The sequence below is a fragment of the Balaenoptera borealis genome, assembly GCF_965194805.1.
Source record: "Balaenoptera borealis genome assembly, chromosome: 14".
Classification (NCBI taxonomy): Eukaryota; Metazoa; Chordata; class Mammalia; order Artiodactyla; family Balaenopteridae; genus Balaenoptera; species Balaenoptera borealis.
The window spans coordinates 42,208,675-42,235,747 of record NC_138875.1 but is presented as its reverse complement, the minus strand read 5'-3'; the positions used below and the strand labels follow the sequence as shown (position 1 = coordinate 42,235,747).

General features: G+C 38.7%; 1 long non-coding RNA gene across 1 annotated transcript; it reads right to left on the bottom strand.

Moving 5' to 3' along the window:
- Positions 1–855: 855 nt before the first annotated feature.
- On the bottom strand, positions 856–25,672 carry LOC309610905. Its single transcript, XR_014234223.1, has 2 exons — positions 5,358–25,672; positions 856–5,321 (listed from the first exon to the last, which is right to left on the bottom strand). It is a non-coding gene; the product is annotated as an uncharacterized lncRNA (long non-coding RNA).
- Between the last annotated feature and the right edge of the window lie 1,401 nt (positions 25,673–27,073).

The window sequence follows — 27,073 nt, the reverse complement described above, 5'->3', positions numbered from 1 at the left end:
CTGTAAAAACATCACTTCCCATAAGGCTGGAATAACAAATGGGATTTGACCAGAATAGCTATGCACATTTAGAGATCTCTCAACTGTAAAACTGACAGCAGAACTAAGATCATATCTGTAGCTGATATTAACAGTCAGAACTCAAGAGGACTGGACCCCTAGTTTTCCTGAGTTGCAGAATAATACCTGACTTCCAGTCAAATACTTCAACCTTTTCTGTAAAGAGTACGAACTGACCTTGTCATAAATTCCCTGCTCTAGAGAGAAGACTGACAAGAGTATTAAGGAATTTTTGTACAATACTTATCTGTTATCTTCTAGAAAAAAAGTAATATTTTAATTTGCCCATTCCATCAATTATTCAACAAATAATCATTGAGCCCCTGTCATGTATAAGATCACACTGTAAACATATTTAAGTTACAGAAATTCAGCTCTATATATTAAACATTAAATATCGTCATAGCATATAAACACATGGGGTGCATTTAAGGGGGTTCAACTTGGCCCCTAAAATGCAAGCAAAGTACTTCATCTGTTCTGAAACCTATCATCTGTTTCAAAGCTTCAGGAAAATCTAACTGGGCTGGAATTATTGAAAGTTGTTATACCTGACTTCTGTTTTCTTTTATTACTGATGTAAGATATTTTAAGAGCATTTTCACAGGTTCAAGTTTTGCTTTATATGTGAACTTTAGAACATAAACCCTCATGCCCACACCAACCTGCTACATTTTACAAGGAGATTCCATTCTACCATGTTAGATATTTGGCATGGAGGAGAAAGGATTTTAAAAGACCTACTCATTGTCCTCAAAAAACTTGTAAATCAGGGAAAGGAATATATTTTGTAAGTTAGGTCTCTAGGTGAGGCAATATCCATCAGATACGCTCAATACAAAACAAGGTCCCATTGATCTCAGTGCCCACCCTCAGCCAAAATCCATTTCTTCTTTTTTCTTTCTTTTTTTTTTTTTTTTTTTACTTTTTGGCTGCACCACATGGCATGCGGGATCTTAGTTCCCCAATCAGGGATTGAACCCTCGTCCCGTGCAGTGGAAGTATGGAGTCTTAACCACTGGACCACCAGGTAAGTCCCAATCCATTTCATTTTTGAAAATTCCATTTCTTCCACTAAAATTTTGGAAAAAAGAAAAACTCTAAATAAGGAGAAAGTTTGTCACATTATACACATGTTATGAAGAAGAAAAAAATCTCTCAGATGTTTTACTTATAAATAATTTCATTGGGTTGGTGCTCATTTACTCATGGCCCTCTGCTTGCTGCTGTAATAACAGGTATCTACCTTTAGCATACATATTTTACAAACTTTTTTTGTGACAATCTGCCTGACAGGCTGCAAAATTCCATACATAATTACATATGTTATATTCCAAATTATATATTGAGAATCATCTCCATGAAAAAGTGACACAGAAAGTCTCTGGACACTTATCTTCCTTGTCAGATTCATTTAAAATACTCAATTCATAAAATGAGAAATGACTTTTCTAACTGGATAATATGAAAATTTAACTCTAGACAAAAGGGGTTGTATGTACTTTTTTATTTCTGTTACCTACAGAAGTTTCAAAAACTGATGTGTTTTTGATGAACTATAAAATGCAAGAAAAGGTAAAGCATAAAGAGTCACATCTTGTTTAACTGAAGAGAACTTTTGTTTTTATTTTAACTTCCAAAGCATTTTCCCCCTGTAATTTAAAAGGAATATATACTTTAATGTACTTTCTAGTCAACTTTATTTTAGATACCCAAAATTTTATCTCTCATTTGGATTATTTTCTGTTCTCATCCAAACACTTCTCTCATGGCACATATTGAAATTTTTCTGCTCATCAGTTGATTATGTACAAAATAGGACTCAGTCTCCAGCTGTCCTTTTCCTTGATGACTCCATAAAACAAAAATGTTAAGTGGCTTTATATGCCAAGGAGCCAGAAATTCAAAAATAGATAAAACACAATCCATTACTCTCAATGAGTGGTGGAGATAGATACACAAATAAATAGTTGCAATAAAGCATGAAAAGTGCTATAGATATTTAAAGAACATAAAAGAAGATGTAATTAACCTCTCCCCATTTTGGAGTATAAGGATTAGGGAACACCTCACAGAAGATGCTGATGAAGCTTAGCTTCTCTTTGAGCTTCACTTAGGTTAAAGTTTTCCTGTCTAAACAGTAGGACCACATCAAGCAAAGAAAAAATGTGCCAGAAAACTCATGGCACATTCAATGTTCTTAGAATGGCTTAGTGCAAGGGTGGGCAAACTATTCTTTATGGGCCAAATCCACCACCTGTTTTCATGCAGCCTGTGAGCTAAGAATGCTTTTTAAACTCTTAAATGGTTGGGGGAAAAAAATCAAAGAAGAATATTTCATAGCGCATGAAAATTACATATAATTAAAATTTCAGTGTTCATAAAAGAAGTTTTATGGGAATACTTCCATGCCTATTCCTTTATGTATTGTCAATGGCTGCTTTTGTGCTACAATGGCAGAGTTGAATAGTCGTGACAAAGACCTTTTGTCCACAAAGCCTAAAATATTTACTATCTGACTCTTTACAGAAAGTACAGTGTCCTGGTTTACAGGACTGGAGCAGAAAGCCTTTAGGAAATAGTGAGACACACGAGGGAAGCAAAAGAAATAATGAGGGTCTTCCTTCCTTGATGTCATGCATGTAGGCAATAGGTGATGGAGAGCTAGTGAAGCAGGATAGTTTTAAATGGTATAGCAATAATATTAGATTTCCATTTTAGTAGTTTGAAGAGCAAAACTAGAAACAAAGGGAACTGTTAAAGGGCTACTGCTGTGATGGCGAAAGTCTGAGCTGGAACAATTATAGTAAGATCAAAAGGGGATGTTTGGATATTTTGGAGATTAATCCTTTGTCTGTTGATTCGTTTGCAATTATTTTCTCCCATTTTGACGGTTGTCTGTTTGTCTTGTTTATCGTTTCCTTTGCTGTGCAGAAGCTTTTAAGTTTCATTAGGTCCCATTAGTTTATTTTTGTTTTTATTCCCATTACTCTAGAAAGTGGGTCAAAAAAGATCTTGCTGTGATTTATGTCGAAGAGTGTTCTTCCTATGTTTTCCTCTAAGGGTTTTATAGTGTCCGGTCTTACACTTAGGTCTTTAATCCATTTTGAGTTTATTTTTGTGCATGGTGCTAGGGAGTGTTCTAATTTCATTCTTTTACATGTAGCTGTCCAGTTTTCCTAGCACCACTTATTGAAGAGACTGTCTTTTTCCATTGTATATTCTTGCCTCCTTTGTCATAGATTAGTTGACCATAGGTGTGTGGGTTTATCTATGGGCTTTCTATCTTGTTCCATTGATCTATATTTTTGTTTTTGTGCCAGTACCATACTGTCTTGATTACTGTAGATTTGTAGTATAGTCTGAAGACAGGGAGCCTGATTCCTCCAGCTCCATTTTTTTTTTTTTTTTTTTCTCAAATTGCTTTGGCTATTCAGGGTCTTTTGTGTCTCCATACAAATTTTAAGATTTTTTGTTCTAGCTGTGTGAAAAATGCCATTGATAATTTGATAGGAATTGCACTGAATCTGTAGATTGTAGTATAGTAATTTTCACAATATTGATTCTTCCAATCCAAGAACATGGTATATCTCTCCATCTGTGTCATCTTTGATTTCTTTCACCAGTGTTTTATAGTTTTCTGAGTAAAGGTCTTTTACCTCCTTAGGTAGGTTTATTGCTAGGTATTTTATTCTTTTTGTTGCAATGGTGAATGGGATTGTTTCCTTAATTTCTCTTTCTGATTTTTCATTGTTAGTATACAGGAGTGCAAGAGATTTCTGTGCATTAATTTTGTATCCTGCAACTTTACCAAATTCATTGATTAGCTCTAGTAGTTTTCTGGTGGCATCTTTAGGATTTTATCTGTATAGTATCATGACATACAGATGGCCAAGAGGCACATGAAAAGCTGCTCAACACCACTAATTATTAGAGAAATGCAAATCAAAACTACAATGAGGTATCACCTAACACTGGTCAGAATGGCCATCATCAAAAAATCTACAAACAATAAATGCTGGAGAGGGTTTGGAGAAAAGGGAACCCTCTTGCACCGTTGGTGGGAATGTAAATTGATACAGCCACAATAGGGAACAGTATGGAGGTTCCTTAAAAAACTAAAAATAGAATTACCATATGACCCAGCAATCCCACTCCTGGGCATATACCCTGAGAAAACCATAACTCAAAAAGACACATTCACCCCAATGTTCATAGCAGCACTACTTACAATAGCCTGGACATGGAAGCAACCTAAATGTCCATCAACAGAGGAATGGACAAAAAAGGTGTGGTACATATATACAATGGAATATTTCTCAGCCATAAAAAGGAATGAAATTGGGTCATTTGTAGATAGGTGGATGGACCTAGAGACTGTCATACAGAGTGAAGTAAGTCAGAAAGAGAAAAACAAATATCGTATATTAACGCACATATGTGGAATCTAGAAAAATGGTACAGAGGAACCTGTTTGCAAGGCAGAGATAGAGACACAGATGTAGAGAACAAACGTATGGACACCAAGGGAGGAAAGGGGGGGTGGGAGGAATTGGGAGATTGGGATTGACATATATACACTAATTAATATGTATAAAATAGATAACTATGAGAACCTGCTGAATAGCACAGGGAACTCCACTTTGCTGTACAGTAGAAACCAACACAATATTGTAAAACAACTATATCCCAATAAAATAAAATAAAATAAAATAAAATAAAATAAAATAAATGAACTAACTTTCTTTTTTTTTTTTTTAAAGGAATGTTTCAGAGTTATCCTATATCAGCTATCCCCTGACATAATTAACTATTTTTTTTCATATGGTGGTGATAACACTGTAGTAATCAAAGTTACTGAGGGTCAACCATGCAAAGAAAATCCAGGTTTAAAGGTGAAGCAACCCATTGAAGAACATTGATTTTCTCTATAGCTTATAAAAATGAGTTAAATAAAGATTCAAGGTAATATAGAAAAACACCTTCTCTTTTTTCCAGGTTTCTTATCTTCATCAATGAAATAAAATCTTCACCCACTCTGGAGTAATATTTATCCAACTAATATTGAATTATGTGCAAATATATGTCAGGTATTAGCCACATCCATATGGAGAATTAATAAAGCTTCATGATGAACTCAATATAAAGGGTGAACGAAAGAGGAGACTTTGGTTTCTGATTTGGTTTCAAGATGATTGGTGGTGCCGTTAACACAAGACAAGGGCTAAACCGTTTTCCCTTTTTTTTATCATTTAGGAAAACTATATATATATACATATATATATATATATATATACATATATGTATATATATATATATATACACAATATGTCCCAGACTCTATCCCAGAGATGCTCATTCAAATTGATGTGTTAAAATGATGAAATACAGAATGCAAACAAAAAACAAAACAAAACAACAACAAGAAAATCATTCATGGGAAAGATCAAGCAAGACTCAGTGATGGGAAACTGAGGCACTTATTTGTGAGTGTGGGGAAGGGTGATTAGGGGAATGCTTCAGGTAATTGAAATCGCATATTCAGAAAGCCAAGGGCTTCTGAAATAATACAGATGCTAGTCCATACACTTGGGGCTCATAGTTTAAGGTGGTGAATAGGACAATAAGATTGGAAAGTTACTTGGGACCATATCATGCAAAGACTTGTTTATCAAGCTAAAGAGTTTAAAGTTAGTCCTGAGAGGAACTGGAGTTGTTGAAAACAGAGAAGGTTTAAGTCACAAGTAACTTAATCAGAACTGAATTTGCAAAATACCACTCTGACTATGGTTTAGGGAATACTGGGTAAAAAGCAAGGCTTAAAACAAGACTGTTTTATATTACAATTAGACTGTTTAATAATGTGGATGAGACATGACCTTAGATCTGGCCTGAACTGAGGTAGTGGCAAAGGGGGTGGACAAGAGTGGGAATGTGTGAAAGTGTTAAGAGTAGTGACTGACTGGCTGATGATGCAGGGAGAGGGTATAAGGCCAGAAGTCTGGACACCTCGGTATAAGGAGGTGTCATACACTGAGATGAGAAACAGATCTAGAGGCAAAGATGACTTTCCTTTTGGACAGGTTGAGGGTATACATGGGTCTGAATTTAAAAGCTGTCTGGTCTAGAGAGAGGGATTTGGGCATCATTAGTGCAGGAAGGGTGGGACTGTAGGATGGGCCTAAATGGGATCAGCCAGGAGGAGTTTACAAGTAAGGAGACAAAAAGGTCGGATGGGAACCCTGGAAAGTATCTACTTTTAAGGAAAGGGCCTTAGGAAGGAGATTTCAGGCTTTAGAAAACTTCTAGAATTCTCAGCCATCACCTTTCTCTTTCTCTTGTCACCAGAGTGATACATGCTCTCCTCATATTTAGAAAGGGGCATCTGGTCCCAGTGGCATCCTCTATTGCTCGTCTCTGGTGATGGGAGGATTTTCTCTCCTCATCTTGGTGGTTGCCCTCAGCTTGCTCTACTGATGACCCTAACTACACTCAGAATTTCTGCTTTCTCTGCATAAAATATGGTGGTCATTGTGTTGGAGGCTAGCACTTAAAGGTCTTTCCTGCTGATTCAGCCCCTATCGCATCTCTTATTACTATTTCTTAGAGGAATCCCCAAGAGGCAGAGTGGCTCTTAATTCTCAGCTATCTTCTGCACCCTGCATTGGCCCGGTGGAATTTTTTGATCTCCATTATGTCTCACAGGAATGAAGGACATCTCTCCATCCTCAGCACCTCTGCTCTGCCATCACGAGGGAAGGCTGCAATATTGCCTCTCCCCAGAATTCATGTCTCCAAACCTATCTAGGACTTCTATTGCCCTTCCTTCTCCAAGCCTCCCCCTCTCAGACACTAGAGGATGGTATCAGAACTCTTACACTGATCTAAAATGTTCTTTCCATCCTTAGCAGTGTTCTTCAGACTTCAACCCAATTCAGAATCTGCTCTCTGAATAGTGGAAAAATATTTTTTGTTGTTACACATTATTCTCTTCTCTGTGATTTAAGATATGGAACTCAATGCCCTGATTCAGCCAGACTTTATACTTGACATGCAAAGAAAAGTCCTTAACATTCCAAAGCACTTTTTCTTCTCAAGTGTTTGCCTCTTGCAATTCAGAATTGCTTTTAAGACACTGCCTGCTATGGCCTTACCAAAAAAATACATGATGAAACTCAAAAAAACTGATTCTTCATTCTTCTTGAGTTGTTTTCTCCCTTTTCTGGGTAATAAATCTTAAAGTCTTTTTTTAAGACTACATGTATTTACATTAATTCAAAATGTCCAAAGCACAATATGTTAGAGCCCATAAAAGTTTAAGATTTACATACACACAAACATATGAACAAATGTTACTTTCCTAGAACATAGGTTTAGTCAATTACTGAGACATGTTGGTTTTGACAGTCACATACTTATTGCAACAAATAATTATGATTTTAGACTTTCAATAATAACTTTTGCACAATGATAGAAAATGTACAGAATGTAAAGAAGATAGTAAAACAAATGTGTCTTTCTTACACAATGACACCATGAATGATACGGTATCATAGAGTAAATTTTATCACAGTAGTCTCTTCAGCCTTGTCATAAGTGATGAAATTAAATGAACATTTCCAAAATCATATTTATTTTGTGCTTTATAAGCAAATCCTGCTTTTTTTTTTCTTCTATGTATTTAAAAACTAAAATAGGACAGCAATGCTTTTCTTTAAAGTAATTCAACTTTAATTGTAATAAGTTAGGAAAGCCCATTTTAACATTAATTTTAAGAACATTAATATATGGAGACTTTTTATTATTTCAAAATCTGATTTTAATGTTGGAAAGCCTTCAGGGGAAAAGGAGTCAGTCACAGAGACAGAAATACACAGAAGATAGTGTTTCAAAATATTAACCCTCTCTACTCTTTTACACAGAAAATATCTCATTCCTCTCATCCTCCAACCTGGTGACCTTTTCTTTATTTTAACCATTTTTTTTAATTGAAGTGTAATTAATTTACAATGTTGTGGTAGTTTCAGGTGTACAGCAAAGCAATTCAGTTATATATATATATAGTTCTTTTTCAGATTCTTTTCCATTATAGGTTATTACAAGATATTGAATATAGTTCCCTGTGCTATACAGTAGGTCCTGGTTGTTTATCTATTTTATATATAGTGGTGTGTATATGTTAATCCCAACTAAACTGTTTGTTCACGGCTCTAGAGTGCAATCTCCTTGAGAGTAGAAAGCATCTTATTATTGTCCTCTATCAATAACTACCATATTACCTAGCACAGTAGAAATGCAATAAATAGTTGCTAAATAAGTAAATGAACGAATGTTGGTACCTCTTTACACATAAAGGGACTGATGGTAAAGACATATTCCTACAAACATGTCTGCTATAAATCCAAAATTAAAACAACAAATATATAATATCTGCATAATTTTACAAAATGATTTTGTCACTAGAGTGGAAGCAAAAATTCATTTTTCCTTTACTTAAACATTCAGCAATAAATATACTCAAAATCAGAAAATAACTTACTGATTATAACTTGATAGTTCATTTAGACTAGCATGAAATTTATTCAAAGTCGTCATGGTAATATGGTCTTAAAACGTTGGACTTCTGCAGAAATGTAGGTTTAAATTCTAGCTGTTTGACTGGGATGACTTACTAGATTTCTCTGAACCTAGATTTTTCTTTACCCCTGACTTCTCTCTTTAACTTGCCCCTCCCCTGAAAAAACTGTAAGGATTAAATTTGGCCCTTAGAAAATAAAATTTAAAAAATTTTAAATCCTCAAAAACAGAAAAGAAAGAAAATAAAACTAAATGAGTATCCTGTTGGTGGCACAATCACATAGAAAGGAACTGTTCCAAGTGACATTAAAACACAGTAATTTCACTGCTTATTGAGATATAATTTAAGGATAAAAAAATGTTAAAAGAAAACAGGATCTTAAACTCTTTCCATTAATCATATTGTTGGCAGTAGTGTTGATAGTTGGCAGGCTGGTATTGTTATTCTGGAACAGTTATATGTGGATGTGGAATAAACTAATTGAGTAATTATGTGATATTCTAGTGATATTCCTGGTGTGGTTGTAAACCAGAATTCTTTATTCTTATTGTGGGGGGCATAAGAGGTGCATATAGAAGATGTTAGGCAAAAATAAAATAAAATTTTAAAATTAAAAAAGTATAAGAAAACATAAACAACAACAGGGAAAAAAAATGGTAGTCCTGAAACTGAGTTGGATGTATCAATAGAATTCATGATAGCATATACATACCTGTTCATATTAATATCTATCTATACTTGTATATATATTTTTGTATATTTCCTCACTTTATTACATAAAAAAGTTGAAAACAATGATGAACCCAGTAGCAATGAGTACCCTTAGCACCCAGATTGTGGTCTCCAAGTACATCACTAAAAGGAACAGATCCTTAGAGAAATGGCTAATTCCAGATTTGCAATAGGCGAAGTATAAAATAAATCCAAAGAATCTTGCCATATCAGTTATGAAGGACAAATACTAAGGTCGTGTCAATAGGACTTAGGGGTCAGCTTAACGAGGTACAAACTGGCCAAATATGGGCCATGTTTAGCTTTAAAAATGATAATAATTACTGTGGATGGAGAAACCAGGTATGGTTAAGTTCATGAGTTCATAAGAGTGTTTAAAAAAAAAACCTAATCAGTCACCCTTGGAGAATGATGAAGAATCAATTCATTATCTTGAACATTGGTAGATAAAGGGAACAATACCAGGCATTTATCCTGTGTATGCTATGTGAACTATACCACCAGGCAAAACCAAATAAGAGATAAAAAGAATAAATATGTATAAAAGTATCCCAAGTAAAAGAAGACCAGAAAAAAATGATAGTTTGATAATATTGGAATGTCACCATTTTCTAAACCCCCAGTTGGACTTAGGCACTAAGTGTCAATGGTTTCTGACATCATCAAAAGAGAAATAGCCAGACATGAGTGACTCCTGATGGAAAAATTCACTATCTTACCAAGGCACTCCAACCTGAATCTGATCAGACCTCTGGAGCTACTTTTAATTTACAGGAAATTTACAACACAGAGCAACATGTTAAACAATTCCACAAGGACACAATCTGCACAATCCAGACTACAGGAAAGTCTAGAGAGGCATGTCGACCAGCCCCAAAATATGCTTTATTTAAATCCCGATTCAAATAAATGGAAAAAGAAAAATATATAAGCTATTATGATGGTTATGAATAATTAAGTAATGGGTTGGGTCAAAGACCTCTGAAGTTTTTATTTTCCTGAGTTACAAAATACATGCCCACCCAAGGAAAATGTAATTTTGGTCAGAGTAGCAATTAGCATGGTCAGTGTAAACCACGTCCCCATAAAATTATAGTTTTTCTCTTACATTGTCTATGGAAGCATTTTATTCGTTATGATAATTTATGTTTTTAATCTTTTCAGTTAATATACCCAGAGGCAATGAAATTGGAGCAGCTAAGAAGGCAGAAATGAATACAATATTATGCATAAATACAAAAGCATTAAAAAGCAACTCTATTCTTTGGTTTCTGAAATCAAGTAGGTCAAAATGTTTAAAGAACACTATAAAACTTTTATTTTCCTTTTTGATCACTGACTTTTGTTATAAAATTATTTTAAAAATCATAAAATCATGACTTTTAGTGGGTAAGGCTATTGTTTATCAAAATGGGAATATTGAACCTCAAATTAACAATTCCCATTTAAAACTAAATTACTCCAGGGTGTCAATTAGATACTCCTTAGAAGTAATGTTCTATTTTCTTCCATGTCTAGGAAATCTTCTTGAATATGGTACTCTCACAAATCTTATGGCTTCAAACTTGAGAGCAGTTTCAATTTTCCAATACCTCGTTTAATTAAAAATATATATTCCATACAATGTAGGACTTACTCTGTTTTTCTTTGTCTGTAGTGAGAAATGCCATTAGATGTCTCCCCTGCTTTAAGGCTCAGATGCCTCCAGTTTCACCAGACAATGCTGGCACTAGCTTTCAGGTTTCCAATTCTGAACCTCTGGATATTTCACGCAAAGGTAATTCTTTTTTGTTTTTTTAATAAATTTATTTATTTATTTATTTTTGGCTGTGTTGGGTCTTGGTAATTCTTTTTGATTCTGAGTTATCAAGCCAGTTGTCACTTCTTTACTTTAAAGCTGCCCTTTGGGGCTTCCCTAGTGGCGCAGTGGTTAAGAATCTGCCTGCAAATGCAGGGGATGCAGGTTCGAGCCCTGGTCTGGGAAAATCCCACATGCCGCAGAGCAAGTAAGCCTGTGCACTACAACTACTGAGCCTGTGCTCTAGAGCCCATGACCCACAACTACTGGAGCCCATGCTACCTAGAGCCGTGCTCTGCAACAAGAGAAGCCACCGCAATGAGAAGCCCGCTCACCGCAACGAAGAGTAGACCCTACTCACCGCAACTAGAGAAAGCCCACGCACAGCAACAAAGACACAACGCAGCCAAAAATAAATAAATAAAATAAAATAAATTAAAAAAAATAAAGCTGTCCTTTGTTACTGGAAGCAAAAATAGCCATTATTTTCCTACCAGAACTCTCCTTTGATGCAAGAAATAAGTACATACATCAAAAAAATAAGCTTTTTATTTTGTTCTATAAGGAAATGACAGCTCATAGCCATACCCACGCACTATCATCACCTGATTTGAAACCATCCTTAATTTTGTTTGTACCACTCAGATACTTTCATGCTGAGAGCATGGTAGATTATAATCTTTATTGGAAAATCATGTAATTTAAACATTTCTCCTCATGTCAGACTAGCTAACTCTTCTGAAGTCCATTGCAATAATACCTCATTTAAACAAGTAAACCTCCCTTTTCACATTTCGAAGGATCCACTTAAAATAATTTTCTTTTTCTAGGACTCATAGACAATGCTATTGTGGTCCCCTTTTAGATAGCAGAATTGAATAGTTCTTCAGTGTGACCATTTTCTCCCTTACAGAATGTATGAAGAGCTAAAATTTCTCTTAATGAAATATAACCCATCTTTTAAACTCATTGTTACTTATTTACTAAGACTTCACCATTTCAGTCATTTTAAATTATTTTTGAAGGTATTAATAAAAAAGAATGAAGAGATTTAACAGAGATGACTAATCAAATATTGAAAACCCACATAACTTAAAATCATGACAGGGTCTGGCACATACTACAGGTTCAAACAATATATTCTGAATGAATATGTGAATAAATATTCTGGCCATTTTTGCACTATGTAATGTAATGAGTTTTATATACAGTGTGTTTAGTCATCCATACCATGAACTCCAGGAGGGCAAGAAAAGTGCTTGACTGCTAAAACAACACCTGGAATGTAGCAGATAATAAATAAATATTGAAGGAACAAAAGTGAGCAAGTCTCACTTAAGAAAAAATTATCCATTCATGTTATTTAGACATAATCTTATAGTCATTGTTACTTTGACTTTATAATTAACCTTGATATGAGGAAGTGCAATGATTATTTTGTACAAACTATTCAATTTTTTATCAGAAATACACTGTGGTTGTTATATTACCTTTGGATGTTTATTCATTTCGTCCTAATCTTTACTACCATTAGAGAGACAAAGAAACTGTTATAATTCTACATAGAAGAGTCTGTGGATGCTCCAGGTGGATGTAGTTGTGTATTTATTTCAGATTTCGTGTCATCCAAATGTACAGCTTCTCCAAGACCTTCAATATTAGAGATAACCTACAGCAGAAATCAATGGAGAAAAGCCCATTCAGGTGAGCTTCTGTTACAGGTCTGGCAGTAGGCAATTAATGCACAGAGCTGAATGAATAATATGATGAAATAGGGAATTAGTGATGTGGCAAGCAAGAAGCACAGAGTTATTAGGGAGTTTGAGGATGTAGTAGTCCATGTGCTCAAGAAACAAAGATGGGACTTATGTTACAGGAATGCAGATAGAAAACATATGTAGGGAGCTACTTGACTGTGTGACAGGTCAAGACAAGTTGGAGGTGATGACATTAGAGAAGCAGAGAACTCATGGATTCCAACATTCAATAAATGTTGACAGAACGTCAAGCACTGGGAACGTAAGACCAATAAATAGTGGTCCAAATCATCAATTGGCTTATGGTCTAGCAATCAGATTTTGAAACTTGTAAATAAGCAACCACCATAATCTGTTACAGATGCTATGATAGATTTCTATACGGAGCAGAGGATAGGGCAGAAAGTAGGGAATGTGAATTATTGCTAGTTTGGGGAGAAATTGAAAGGGAAGACTTCCTACTTAAAACCCAGTCGTGGAATAAACAAATAAATGAGCAATTAATATAGTAAGTGTAGTAAGTGCTGTGACAGAAGTATCCCAGGGTGCTTACTATGACTACTAAGCCAGCCTCTGAAATTAAGCTATAAAGCAGGAAATTTAGATGTAACTATTAAAGACTGTGGATATTTTGTAGTCTAAAATTTTTAATTAAATTTTCACCTTTTCAAAATTATCAAACAATGAGAGCCATAGACTCCTTCACCATATCCTTGAACTTCATCCCATGTCTAAATGTCACCCCGTCCCTGAGCTCCGATCTGAGATATGGAAATATGGGCATGGATTGAGTGCAGGGATTGAATGACTGATACAGATGAAGTATAATGCTCTGGCTTCTAGGGTCTTTGGTGTCATAGAAAGATATTTGGTTTTTGTCCCTGGTTCCTGGCACAGAGCTCCTAAAACCCTTGGAATTTCCTGAGTAATAAGGGTGATAAAAGTATCTTTTTTTCTAATGAGGTGAGTCTTGGCAGGCCCTTAGATAGTTTTTGGCTAATCACCAAAAGACCAAACCTTGATGTTGAAGGAGCTTGAAATTTTCTGGCCCCAACACCTGGGGAGATGAGAGGGACTGAATATTGAGTTAATCGCCAATGGACAATAATTTTATCAATCATGCCTATGTAATGAAACCTCTATAAAAAATCCTAAACAATGGGGTTCAGAGAGCTTCAGAGTTGGCAAACACATTTATGTGTAGGGAGGATGGCACACCCCAGATCCACAGACAGAATTCTGGCGCTCAGGACCCGTCCAGACTTTGCCCTAGACATGTCTTCACCTGGCTGTTAATTTGTATCCTCTATAATAAACCAGGAAACGTAAGTAAAGTGCCTTCCTAAGTTCTGTGAAATATTTTAGCAATTTATTGAAACTGAGGAAGCAGTAAAGGGAATCCCTAATTGATAGCTGCTCAGTCAGAAGAATGTAAGCCCAGGGCTTACAACTGGTGTCTGAAGTGGGGGAAGTCTGCAGGATGGAGCCCTTTCACTTGTGGGAACTGATGCTAATTCCAAGTGGTTAGTGTCAGTACCAAATTAAATCGTAGGACACCGGGTTTGTGTCCAGAGAATCAGAGAATTGGTTGCTGGTGTTGGAAAAGTTGGAATGTCAAAATGTCTGAGATAATCAAAATGTCAGGCACCAGAAAGACTTTCAGTGGGCATAAGCCGAGTCCTGGAGGATGATTCAGATTTTGGCCAATTGAGGAGGTCAGGGGAATGGAAGACAGCCAGCACAGGCAGAAGGACAGGATAGGTAATGATGCAGGAATTTAAGAGAATGTGACTTGCTGTGCTCCGTTTGGCTGGCACAGGGGAAGCCAGGCCAGGAACCCAGAAGAGATGAAATTGGAAAGACCATCAGGGCTGGAGTGGACAGGATTTTGTGTTGTGTTCTCAGTTAAGTATGATTATCATCTCGAACACTCCTGGAGGATTGTAAGGAAGCAGGTGGAATGACTATGTGTTCGTTTTACAAATATTAATGCAAGACTAAAAATCTCTCCCATTTCTTTCTCAGGCCTATATTTATTGTACACATTTATTGTGGATCATTAGCTACGACTGTCATCACAGGTTTCCAAGGATTTTGCAGTGGAGACACTTCAAATGGAAACACTCAGCTGCCATTTGAGATCCCTGATTTTGCAGTTGTCTCTGGGAAAACCAGCATCTTTAACCTTGCCAGTAAAAGATACTCGCTAGAGTCTCTCTCTTGTAGCAGATGCTGTGCTCTCTCTACATGGAACTTAGTTCACAAGAAAAAGGAAGTATAAGTTCTCTTTTTTTGGCTTTGGCTCAAGGAAGACAAATCCACAGCAGACCCTCTCCTGGTTCAGGGATTTTGATCATACACTTGAATATGTGTAGCTTTCGCAGTTGAAGTTGAATAGCACATACGTGCTTGCTCAGTCTGGTAGTTTACCAGATATTAGAGATGGAAGGATAGCTGAGATCCTGAATTCCAAATCCTTAAATCTCCTAGCAGCTTCTGTAATACCATGCTGCTAGATTACTTAAGAAGGAGGATACGTCGCTCAGAGAATATATTCACACTGTAGGTAGATCTCAAAGTGTGATACAGAGATCGTGGGAGTCCCTGAAACCCATTCAGTGGGTCCTCAAGGTCAAAACTATTTTCATAATAACACTAACATGTTGTTTCTTTCACCGTGTTGATATCTGCACTGGTGATCCAGAGCAATGGTTGGTAAAACTTCTGTTGCCTTAGAACTAATCAAGGCAGAGGCAGCAAACAGTACCAGCAGTCACCGTGGTCTTCTCTTGCAGACCAGGTTCACTTAAGAATGCCCTTGATTGTGAAGTCAAAAATATTAAAACGTGATTATACTCAATCCATGAGTACACGGCTTTTTTTTTTTTTTTTTTTTAAACTTTGGGTTTATTTATTTTTGGCTGTGTTGGGTCTTCGTTTCTGTGCGAGGGCTTTCTCCAGTTGCGGCAAGCGGGGGCCACTCTTCACCGCGGTGCGCGGGCCTCTCATTATCGTGGCCTCTCTTGTTGCGGAGCACAGGCTCCAGACGCGCAGGCTCAGTAATTGTGGCTCACGGGCCTAGTTGCTCCGCGGCATGTGGGATCTTCCCAGACCAGGGCTCGAACCCGTGTCCCCTGCATTGGCAGGTAGATTCTCAACCACTGCGCCACTAGGGAAGCCCACACGGCTTTTTAATATTCTGTATGACTCAGTGAGAAGCACACCTAGAGAACTTTTGCTACCACCCAAAGTATTACAGTAGTTGCAAGGAGATGCCCTTTGAGTGTCCGGAGCTGAGCTGAGCTGCGAGACAGAGGGAAATGAGCTGTCGTGTGTCCGAGTAGCCCATCGAAGCAACAAGCTAAAAATGAAAGTGTTAATCACTTACTGGGAGCGGTATAAACAAGGGGCTCAAACAGGAAGAAATACTGACTCCCTCTGTTCTGCTTTCCCCCGTGGAAGGGCACACCAGTGTCAGGCAGATCAGCACAGACACTTGGGTCCATCTCACTGTGGAGGGAGCCCTGAACGAAAGGCTCTGGCCATTTTATGGACCCTGAAGTCAGGAAGGAAGGCTCAGGCCCGGGCTCGGTGTGGAAAAGTACTGGTACTGAGTCAGAGTGGGGAGAGGGGGCTCTCCAAGTGTTTCCCCTCCTCCCCCATAAGCACGGGCACCTGAGGAAGACCTCTGCCCAAGGCAGAAGACCTCTGCCCAAGACCTCTGCCCAGGGCCTCAGAGGTCTTGGGCAGGAAAACCTCTGCCCAAGATCGAGGAATGAAGCTGCCCGGGCTAGGAGAGGGAATATTGTACAAAGAGCGTGACAGACGGGGGCCTGAGTGCTCGACGCAGCTCTGTTCAGAGTTTGCAGTGAGCGGCTGTTTACCAAGGGTGGTGTGGGTAGGTCAGCTGCCCATGGGAGGCCTGCCAGACAAAGCCTTTGTAACAGCCTATGGTCAGGCCTGAAAAATCACACATGGGTTTTTAATCAGGAGCCTGACTCACACAGGATGTCACAGAGAAAAGTGATTGACTTGAAAGCTGAACTAGCTCTTTTTACATGGAGCGCCATTTTCATCTGAAAAAATAACAGACAAACTGTGGTTATTGAAACTTAGGTGGGCATGATCAGAAAATCTACAAACAACAAATGCTGCAGAGGGTGTGGAGAAAAGGGAACCCTCTTGTACTGTTGGTGGGAATGTAAATTGATCCAGCCACTATGGAGAACAGTATGGAGGTTCCTTAAAAAACTAGAAGTAGAACTACCATATGATCCAGCAATCCCACTCCTGGGCACATACCTGGAGAAAACCATAATTCAGAAAGACACATGCACCCCAATGTTCATTGCAGCACTATTTACAATAGCCAGGACATGGAAGCAACCTAAATGTCCATCAACAGAGGAATGGATAAAAAAGGTGTTGTACATATATACAATGGAATATTACTCAGCCGTAAAAAGGAATGAAACTGGGTCATTTGTGGAGACGTGGTTGGACCTAGAGATTATCATACAGAGTGAAGTAAGTCAGAAAGAGAAAAACAAATATTGTAAATTAACACATATATGTGGAATCTAGAAAAATGGTACAGATGAACCTGTTTGTAAGGCGGAAATAGAGACACAGATGTAGAGAACAAACGTATGGACACCAAGGGAGGAAAAGGGGGGTGGGATGAATTGGGAGATTGGGATTGACATATATACACTAATTAATATGTATAAAATGGATAACTAATAAGAACCTACTGTATAAAAATTAAATTAAATTTAATTAAAAAAAAAGAAACTTAAGTATTTGGCAGACATTTTCTCAAAAATGAACAAAGGGAGCCTGTCACTTCAAGGAAAATGAGTATTTGTTGCCAAAGATAGAATGCAATCTGCCAAGGAAAAATTAGAATTCTGGAACACTTGTATTCACCAAGGTGAGCTCGGCTGCTCCATGAGAACAGCAGACTTTTTGGAGTGAGTTCTGTGGCGATGTTAATGACTGTAGTTGTTAGGGCTTGAATTGGATCCCTCAAAAAAGGTAGGTTAAAGTCCTAACCGCCAGTACCTCAGAACGTGGCCTTATTTGGAAATAGGATCTTTACAGAAATAATCCAATTTAAATGAGGCCATTTAATCCAATATGATGAGTGTCTTTATAAAAAGGAGAAATTTGGACACAGAGACAGACACACGCAGAGGGAAGACAACGTGAAGACAATGTGAACACACAGGGAAGATGCCATCTGAAGATGCAGGATTGGAGTGGTGCATCTGCAAGGCAACGAATGCCAGAGATTGCCGGCAAACCATCAGAGGTAGAAAGAGGCAAGGAAGGACTCCCCTGCAGGTTTCAGAAGGATTTCTGACTTCTAGACTCCAGAGCTATGAGAAAATAAATCTCTGTTGTTTAAGTCACCCAGTTTGTGATACTTTGTAACAGCACCTCTGAGAAACTAATACAACAGTTGTTTCACATTGTAAAATAAAATGTGTCAACATTTGGAAGATCTGTACACTAAGGTGAACTAGTATTTTCCAAATATCATGTGTAAAGTTACAAAATCATACATGGGTAAAAGATCTATTCAAGGTTTTAGTAAGTTTTAATGTAGCAGAGTACCTCGATATGGTTGGATGTAACGTATGACAACCAAGCTTTAAAAACTACCACTTGTTAACTTTTGGAATCATATCAAAAAAGAATATTGACAATTATCTTAAAAAACTATTAAAATATTCCTCCCTTTTTGAACTACATGTCTCTGTGAGGCTACGTTTTCTTCAGATGCTTCAAACAGAACAAAATATTGCAGCAGATCGATTGTAAAAGCAGTTACAAGAATTGTCTTATAGTGAGCCAAACGTTAATGATATTTGTAAAAGTGTAAAATAACTTCTCTATTCTCACTATTTGTTTTACTTTGAAAAAATATAGTTTTTCAAATAAAAATATGCTAATCATAACTTATAATAAGTTGGGATTTTTTTGATGAATTAATACCTTTAAGCTTCCTCAGTTTTGATTTCTAATACAGCAAACGTTGATAGATTGAACATAAACAAAAGCTTTTGGGATCCTCAGTAATTTTTAAGACTGTAAAGAGGTACCAAGATCAAAGATTAGAAACTGCTTTTCTAGCAAATGCTCATCGTTATGATTCTCTGAAGTTTGGTTACCTTTTAAACCCTGCCTAGTGTCCCGCCCCTGTGAACTGAGTTAGGCCAGTTGTGAGCCCACAGATTCCCCTCCTTCCTCTTTCTTGGACCCAGTTGTGTTTTCAGATTCTTCTGCTCCGTGAGTGGAGATGGACGTCGTATGGGCCCATTTACTGCATGTGCCACGTGGGAGATGCGTCTTCAGGGACAGAGCCAAGCCTGGTGGAAACAGCACTGTGCTCTTCCCATGAAAATCCCACCCCCAGCACACGGTGGGCTCTCAGGGAGTCTCCTAGATTCTTCTGGCTGTAGAGGAAGGGAAGGATCCTAGGAGCCTTCCCATCACCACCACCACCAACAGTGGATCTGTTACAGATTCCTAGGACCCATCCCAAGAGATTATAAAGGTCTGAATTAAACTCCAAAGTCAATATTTTCAACAAGCAACTCAAAAGATTCTGAAGCTGGTGGTCTCTGGACCACATATAAAAAACAGTGCCAATTAGTAGGGTGTGCTTCCAACCGTGACTGTGTATGAGAGGAAGGTACTGGTGAGCTCAGTGCTAAATCCCAGGTGATTATCGAGAGTAACCGATCCATTACATCCAGAGAGGACACTTGCTTCATGATTTTACATAGATCAAGAAAGACACGTGCAGGATGCCAGCAGGGCATGACAATTGATCTAGTTAACTCAGAGAGGAAGAAAAGATGGCTTTGTCAGTCTGAGACCGTAGCTGGGAGAGTGGGCCCTTGACACAGACTCACCTGGAAAATAAAACTGATGCAAAATGAATGTCAATTACCCAGTTCCAGAGGGCCTGTCCATCTTTCACTTATTTTTTTTTTGACCTATCATTTGCTCCATCACTCTTAAATCAAGTCCCCATGACAATAATACCTGAGTGCCCTTCAGACTCTTGAGAAATGCACAATTCATTGAACTGTCCAAGGAAACACAATCCTTGTTTCTCTTCACAAAGAAACAGAATGACAGTGCAATTTTCCAACCTAAGTTGGAAAATTTACACATATAATTTGTGTGACTGATTTTTAGGAAAGGTTGGGGCTATCAGTATCACCTGGGGTAGGTCTAAATATCACAATGACCTTATCACAAATAAGCAAACTAGCATTTTGCTTTGTAAGTCAGCCTTTTGTGTTAGGTTGCTGTCCTAGACTTTCAGAGTCCAGCAGAAAATTCTTTCTGCTTCTAGGATTTACCCTCCACCCCCAGCCTTTACTCTACTCTGTGTATCAGCTTTATCTTTGAAAATTAAAGTCGATTTCAGGGCTCTTTCTACTGTGCCATGCTACCACACTGCTTTTCTTTATGGAGAACCTTCTATGTGCTGGACATTCCGTCAGATGGTTTTTACCTATTATCGCTTTTCCTCACCTCAGACTCATAATGTATGCCTCATTCTCCCCTTGTCACACTTGAAGAAAATGGAGTTCAAAGAGCTTAAACACATATATCTAGGTAAAGAAACTATTATCCGCCTGAACTAGAACTCTTGCCCAGTTACAGGCTCTGGCCCCTAAGCCCATATTCTGGTGCCTCCTCCACCCTGAAGAAGCTTGGATAAATTGATAGTAACAGGTTTCTAAATCATAAAGGCTGAGGTCAGTGCCCTTGGTTGGTCATCTCTGAAACCTACAGCTGGCCTTGTCTATTTCCCACAGTAATACAGTGGGATTCTACTGGAAAACACAATATATAGCAGGACTAGTTAATTTGGCTTCACTAAAGTCCCATCAAACCGCTAAGCAGAGTCAGAACTCTTCAAACAGTGACAAAGATAGCTTTGTGTCAAGCCATTGAATCACACAGCAACACAATAAAAATAAGAATGACTAATACTTTTTGGTCTCGGTCAAGTACTCTGCCAAATAGCTAAAAATAGAAATGTTCCTCAAAATGTCACTTTAGGAGGAGTTCAGAAAGAGTTCCCACACTGTACGTGTAAATATTACTACAGAATCTGGGGACGGCTGCTCACACAAAGACGGACTTTGAAAACTTCACTGTTTTCAAGTCTTTAAGATTCAATAATCCAATATGCTGTGCCTTTTGAGAACAAACCCAAGCATTAAGCTTGAAGAATTTAAAGTATTGGAAACAAAAGTATTTTTCAATGTATTTTCTAGTGCTGAACTGGATTTTTAAAAATAGACTGAAAATTTTGGTATTTGTCTATTGCACTTGCTTCTTTTTTTTTAAGAATGTCTGTAGTAATAACAAATAACAAAACAGAATATGGATGTCCTTTGTAGGTGGATTCCTAGAATTACTCAAAATCATTCTGAAGTTGTCTTATATTAACATTCTTCAAGCCAGAGCACTCAAGAGTAATGAGTCTCTTTATATCTATTACTTAATCAATAAGAAATAAAACTTCCAGCACTAACAAATTGCCATTTCAGCAAAAAGAGATTTATTTGGCTTGGACTGTATTTCCTCATTAGTAAAGTAAATGCAAGAAAGTCTGATTTATCTGGATTTTTTCCCCACTGAACAAAAAGTAATTTGGTGAAGCTATTTTTTCATTGTACTGTATTTTTAAATTAAAACTGGCCAGTGGAACCTCTCTAGTCTAAACTCTCAAGAAATATATGTATTAAATCTCAAGGAATCCTAAAGCAACTAGAGAGAATTTCATTTTTAGTAAGCTGCAAGGCATTAAAATCAATAAATGAGCTGATGATGCAATTAATATGCTAGAGGCCTTTAATGGAAAAAAGGAAGATTTAGTATTAACACCCATTACTTCTCTCAGTTAAAGAAATTTCTAAGCCTGTGCTTTACTAAGTAAACTACATAATCGGGACCATTGAACAGTAGTTGTGTTTTCATTATAGTTAATGTTAATTAGTCTGTTTATTTTGGGTGTGATTATCGTTAACTCAGAGATTTGTATGCTGTTCCCTGCACAGCTTCTGTATATAATTCATAACCAAGAATACATCCACTGGCATGGTGATGCACTCCAGGAAGGCTTTGAATTCAGAATATTGTTCAGTAGCTAATACAGGATACGTTTATTCAGGATCTTGCCAGAGATCAGATTCTCCTGTAGTCACCTCCATCAACTCCTATATTGCTATTCCACAAATATGGCAAGAATAGAGGCGTCTAAAAATATTTTGATATGTATTTTGTGTTTTAAAGATATTCAGTGATTTTAATGATTATAAATCAAAATGTAATAGGCTTAAAGTGACAGTGAGACAGAGCTTGTGCGGGATGCTGAGACAACTTCAACTTGAACCCTGGCATGAAGGAGATTACAGACTTGTGGAGGTGATAAGCTTTCTACCCAAATGCCCCGAGCTCAGAGTAATTCCTAGATGAAAGTACGTCCTTTGGGGTAGAGGCAGACCTGGATCTACAGCCTGGGTGGAAAACTCATAGTCATAGGAACTTGGACTAATCACTCTGCCTCTCAATGTCTCAGATTCCTAATTTATAAAAATATGGAAGTAATTACTAACATGTAACATTGTTTTGACAATGAAATGACATGATGTACATTAAAAATTCTAGTGTAGTACCTTACAAATAATAGATGTTGAAGAGGAAACCTACTTTCCCCCTCCTTCATACTAGGTTCAACTCACTCCAAAGTTCAAACACGGTTTCATTGTAGAACACATATTCAGGTTAGCTCCTTTATCCTCAAAGGAGTTCCATGAACTTGGATGGGGACAAAAATACATTGCATTTTCACTAGTTAATTTCAGCTGGAGAATCTAAATTTAACATTTCCTTCGATGATGACTATAGGCAAAAAGCCACAGTGCTATGTGCAGCACCTATGACTTTGTCACCAATATAAAATCACACATATTTTTTATCACAAAATCTTGCTTTTCAGATCCTAAAATATCACTTATGTTTATCATTACTTTGAAATTTAAGGAGTTATTGGACTCAACGTTAGATCTTTTTATTTAATGCAGTCATCAAGAAGCACATACAAAACTATGATACAAATTTTAGACATTTTTTTGGTATCTATTTTTTAATATTATTGGTTCACTTTATAATTCTATGTACTTTATGCATTTAAAAGCATTATTCTCAGGACTTCCCTGGTGGTGCAGTGGTTAAGAATCCGCCTGCCAATGCAGGTGACACGGGTTCGAGCCCTGGTCTGGAAAGATCCCACATGCTGTGGAGCAACTAAGCTCATGCGCCACAACTACTGAGCCTGCGTGCCACAACTACTGAAGCCCATGTGCCTAGAGCCCATGCTCTGCAACAAAGAGAAGTCACCACAATGAGAAGCCCGCGCACCACAATGAAGAGTAGCCCCCACTTGCCACAACTAGAGAAAGCCTGCACGCAGCAACAATGACCCAATGCAGCCAAAAATAAATAAATAAATAAATAAATAAATAAATAAATAAATAAAAGCGTTATTCTCGGGAGTTCCCTGGTGGTCCAGTGGTTAAGATTCCACGCTTCTACTGCAGGGGGCACTGGTTTGATCCCCAGTCAGGGAACTAAGATCCCACATTCTGTGTGGCATGGCCAAAGGAGAAGAAAAAAGCATTATTCTCACAAGGAGGCGTCCCAAGACGGCGATATAGGAAGATCCTGAACTCACCTCCTCTCATGGACACACTGAATCTACAGCTACATATGAAACAATTCCCTCTGAAAAAGACTTGAAAACTAGTTGAACAACCACTTCACATCCAATGAGAAAAGGGCCAAGGTGAGTAGGAGAGACTGAGATGTGCTCTCACCAAAACCCCACACCCAGTGGGGTCCCCCACAATCAGGAGGGATCTCACAGATCCAGAGCTTCTCCCTGAGGAGTGAGGGTTTGTAGCCCACCCCAACTTTTAAGACCAGCACCTGAAATATAAGCCCCCCCCCGACAGCTGGCTTTGAAAACCATAGAGGTTTCCACCAGACCCAAGGGGCTGTACTGAAGAATGCTCTTGAAGGGCTTGCACGCAGACTTCCTCGCCCCAGGCCACAGTGCAGAGGCAGCAGTTTGAAAAGTTCCCAGACTATACCGAAAGGAGACTGATTTGCTAATCGCAAAGTGTCTACTGGAGGGACAGAGGCATTGGTGGGTGTCACTTTTGTGCTTTCCCTCTGCCATGCTCCACAGTGCCAGTATGTCCCCGAGGGGAGCGTTGATGCGTGTCTGATGCCCTGGGTTCTCACATCGGGTGCCCCAGTTTTTGCAGCAGCATCCCAGGGGATACCCCTCGAGTGCCTGGCTCTGGAGGCCAGGGGACCTTGTGTTCTCGGGTCCCACGGGACTGTAGCAATCAGAGAGACCGTTCCTGGCTGACTACCACCCCTAGGGCCCTGCACAGAAGGCAGACTGAAACACACCCCTGGTCTTTCTGAAACTGAGCCCAACCCTGTGGGGCCCTCCCAAGTACAAAGGCCCCTCCATGTCTGCTGCCTCTTGTTTGTAGAAAAGTTGGTGTCTCCCATGCCTCCCCTGAGCCACAAAAGGGCAGACTCAGGACTTCATTATTAGGACAATACAGTCACACAATCTTTAAATCCCCCCTAAAGGACATAAATAGCAGTGTCTGATGCATATTCCCGAGTTGTCTTACAGATATTATAACTGCCACCAGAGGGAAAAAGCTGACTGCGTGAAGAGCAGACGGTAGCCATGACATAAGCTGCTCCATCTTGAGCAGTACTGAATCTATTGCTAGCACAATTCCAAGAACTGGCCTCAAGAGAATGGGATTAACACTGTTGCTCATAATAATATGTATCTTTGTGGGCATCAGAATGATTGCGGCTCGTTCTACCCGTATATGTAAGCAGGCAACTAAAATTGTCAGCAAAGAGATGCTGCAGACCCAGGTCGACATCTCCCACTCTGAGAATACAGTGCCCTATGTCGGCATGAAGCAGTTACAGAATATGGACCTTCGCCACACAATGGGTGCCAAAATCTGTTACCAAACTCAGGTCCGGCTGCTTGTCTGTAGAGTATTGGCTTTCGAGCAGCGAGCAGCCAAAAATGAGCTCGGTAACATTTCTAAGAAAACCTATTTGCCTGTTCAGGAAGTTTGGCTTGAGGGCGGGCTCCTGATCTGGCACATCTAGAGGCCTACACAGGTGCTCTCAAGGAATGGAGGCCCATGAACGCCATCTTTGCGCTCTCTCCTGCCTCATTCCAGGTTGCCAGTGTCTGCCAGAAAGCAGCTTATACCCTTCACTGGCACCCCGAGTTTTGCAGTTGCTGCCAGAGGACATCTTTACATCACCTGGCTCTGAAGGCCAGTGGGGCTTATGCTCGTGGGTCCCACAAGACTACAGCCAATGAAGAAAATGTTCTTAAGTAGCTACCACCCCCAGGGCACAGCAAGAGGCCACAGACTCAGGAGCTCAGTCTCCCTGTGAAAGAGGCCAATTAGCTTATCATAATGTAGCCTGAGGGGTAGGCTTCAAAGGGCTGACTGTAAACCTTTCCAGAGACCTTGGAAGGTGGGGGCTATATCTTCAGGCTTTCCCTCTGCCGCACCCAGAGAGCAAGTATATTTTTGCGGGGAGCTCTCACATGTGTCTGGTACCCCATTTTTTGTGTCTGGTGCAACGGTTTTTGTGACTCACACAGGGGATGCTCATTGATCTCCTGATTCTGGAGGCCATGAGGGTTGCATTCTTGGATCCCACAAGACTGTAACAATCAGAGGGACAGTGTTGGCAAGGTACCACCCCCAGGGCACTGCACAGACAGCAGACTGAAACACACCCCCAGTCTTTCTGTGAAAGAGGCCTATTTATTTGTCCTGAAGCTTCAGCCAGAGAAGCAGGCTTCAGGATTGCTATGTATCTTAGAGGCTACAGAGATGCTCTCAGGGAATGTCGGTTGGGGACGTCATCTTTGCACTCTCCCTCTGCCTCTCTACAGCTTGCCACTACTTTTCAGAAAGGCTTATACATTCATATGGAGCCTTTGTTACAGCAGGCAGGTAGCTAGATATGAGCAGAGAAATGGGGGCAGGGGCCAGGTGGCAGGAAATCATGCATCTCGTAAACAGCAGGGGTCCATGGGCAGACAAAGAAAAGCAGGAACCTCCAGACTGACAGGAAACCACAACTTTTGGGTGATAAGTGTCCTGGAAGCAGGCAAAGAAAGGTGAGGAAAGGCGGGAAACTTCTGCATCCCAATGTAACCTGTTGCTCATCATGCTCTCATTGCAATAAAATTAGACTTACAGATAAGAAACCTGTGAAAAGAGACCCCAAACACAGTAAGTTAAGCAAAATGAGAAGACAGAGAAATACGCAGCAGATGAAGGAGCATGGTAAAAAACCCACCATACCAAACAAATGAAGAGGAAATAGGCAGTCTCCTTGGAATTCAGAGTAATGACAATAAAGATGATCCAAAATCTTGGAAATAGAATGGAGAAAATACAACAAATGTTTAAAAAGGACCTAGAAGAACTAAAGAGTAAACAAACAAAGATGAACAACATAATAAATGAAAATAAAAATTCTCTAGAAGGAATCAAGAGCAGAATAACTGAGGCAGAAGAATGGATAAGTGACCTGGAAGATAAAATACTGGAAATAACTACTGCAGAGCAGAATAAAGAAAAAAGAATGAAAAGAATTGAGGACAGACTCAGAGACTTCTGGGACAACATTAAACGAAACAATATTCGAATTATAGGGGTCCCAGAGGAAGAAGAGAAAAAGAAAGGGACTGAGAAAATATTTGAAGAGATTATAGTAGAAAACTTCCCTAATATGGGAAAGGAAATAATTAATCAACTCCAGGAAGCGCAGAAAGTCCCATACAGGATAAATCCAAGGAGAAACATGCCAAGACACGTATTAATCAAACTATCAAAATTTAAATACAAAGAAAAAGTATTAAGAGCAGCAGGGAAAAGCAACAAATAACATACAAGGGAATCCCCATAAGGTTAACAGCTAATCTTTCAGCAGAAGCTCTGCAAGCCAGAAAGGAGTGGCAGGACATATTTAAAG